Source organism: Amphimedon queenslandica, unplaced genomic scaffold (assembly GCF_000090795.2).
Source record: "Amphimedon queenslandica unplaced genomic scaffold, v1.1 AMPQUscaffold_11414, whole genome shotgun sequence".
In the NCBI taxonomy this organism is placed as follows: domain Eukaryota; kingdom Metazoa; phylum Porifera; class Demospongiae; order Haplosclerida; family Niphatidae; genus Amphimedon; species Amphimedon queenslandica.
The window spans coordinates 7592-9545 of record NW_003548344.1 but is presented as its reverse complement, the minus strand read 5'-3'; the positions used below and the strand labels follow the sequence as shown (position 1 = coordinate 9545).

Genomic DNA, 1954 nt, shown 5'->3' with positions numbered 1-1954 from the left:
ACTCATTAACACTGAGATCAGAGGCATCTCTTCTCTCAACCTTTAAATGAATAATATCTAATTTTAGAATAATATCACTTTAAATTACCTTATTTGTTGGTGGTAATTCATAACGTGTTAAGTGCCTTTCTTTTAAAGCCAATAATAATTTCTCTTGACCTTGTAAGACATTGTGTTGTTTCTCTATCAGTTTTGCTGTCCATTTTGCATCATTGCTAACAGACTGAGGGTCAGTATGAGCAAGGTAATGCTGCATGTAGTTCATTGCTTCATTAGTATCACCAAGTAAATACCAGCAAAGAGCTAGTTCTCTTCTATTCCTATCGATATCTTTTTGAAGGTGATCAATACGTAACTTTAGGAACTGCTTGGCCGATGGCAGCCTGTATTAAGATTTAAAAAATAAAACAAGCAAATCCTGTACTTGAGTATGTGATTAAGTAAAGTCCTGGGGCTCCCTTCTCTTTCACTCAGCTCAGAATTCTTTTCTTGCACTCTTCTTTTCTACAATCTTGCTAGCAGTGATCTTATGTCCATATAATCCTCATTACAAGCTAACTGTATTTCATCAGGAGAAAACACTAATGATTATAATGTATTATTTAGAAAAATAAATCAAATCTTACCAGAGGAAGAATGACAGTCTTTCTTTAGTTTATATTTCTTCTTATACGGCTCTTCTAGTACTAATGATGAATCAAGAGGCTGAGAAGGAGATGACCATTACCATTCATTTATGAAGTCTTTTTCAAGCGCCATGACACAGCACGTGGGTAGTCAGTGCAGCCCCACCCCTGCAGGAACAGCTCCGGCTCCTTAGGCTTATCTGATTGGTTGGATTAAAAGCGTAACTATTGGATAACTATAATTGAAAATAATACACACTCACAGATGGGTAATGTCATTTCCTTTTCCAGTAGCAGTGACGCTGTGAAGCCATTTACTCGTCCAGCATCAAGTCACTATGATACATCATCATCATCATCATTAATCTGTTGTAAGAAGAGACGTGTTCGTCCAGCAAATTCTGAAAATCCCACATCACATAAAAAAGTTGATCGTAATGAAATCAGTCGTCATTTGGCTGCTCCTGCTCTATTGCTTGTTAACATAGGATCAGCTACAGAAAGCAACAACAATAGCAGATCTATCAATATCGTAGATCGGCATCTAAACTTGAATGAAAACCCAGCATTTGAATGTAATTCATCTCACAGCATTGCAATGTCATTACAAAGAGAAGATACATTAGTTCAAGATGACAATAGTGCTGTACCAGCTGAAAATGAATTTACATCCCAATGTCTAAGAATCTGGGATCTCGAAGACCTTGAAGGAGATCATTTATCACAAGACAATGAGAATCACTGCGGTACCTTGCAAGAATATAATGTATTAGAAACAATAAAGACTAGTAAAGAGATTGTGCACGTGATAATTTCTGATGATGAAGAAGAACACTCTCTTGCTAAAGATAAAGACACATGCATTAATGGAGTGGAAAGGCCAATAATATTAAAAAGAGATGACTATCTTGAATTGAATCACTGACAAGTGAAGACTCTGTTGATGTATATTCAATGAGCGAAGAGTCATTTGATGTTGAAGCCTCTAACGAAGAGTCACCCGAAGATGAAGATACAGTCTCTCTTAATAATGAGCAAAAAGGTGTGGTAGGGAGAGAGCAAACACTCAAAAGACAATTAAAGAAATTACATACTAATGCCAAGCATCTCAGCAAGGCTGATGAAATCATTGCTGTTTCTGTTTGTGGTCTTAAAATTGAAGAAAAAAAGAAAGATTCTGACAATAAAAATGACATTGAAATGTCTCAATCACTCAGTGAGAGAATGGAATCTTCAAATCTTAATACTAGAGAAGAGGAACTGTCTACTGCTCAGTATGAAATAAATCAAGAGAACACTGATATTATGATTATTGATTTAGAGGAAGA

General features: G+C 35.9%; 1 long non-coding RNA gene across 1 annotated transcript; it reads right to left on the bottom strand.

Annotated features, from left to right (window-relative positions):
• Position 1: 1 nt before the first annotated feature.
• Positions 2 to 674, bottom strand: LOC109589344 (uncharacterized). Its single transcript, XR_002188652.1, has 3 exons — positions 627 to 674; positions 89 to 581; positions 2 to 40 (listed from the first exon to the last, which is right to left on the bottom strand). It is a non-coding gene; the product is annotated as an uncharacterized LOC109589344 (long non-coding RNA).
• Between the last annotated feature and the right edge of the window lie 1280 nt (positions 675 to 1954).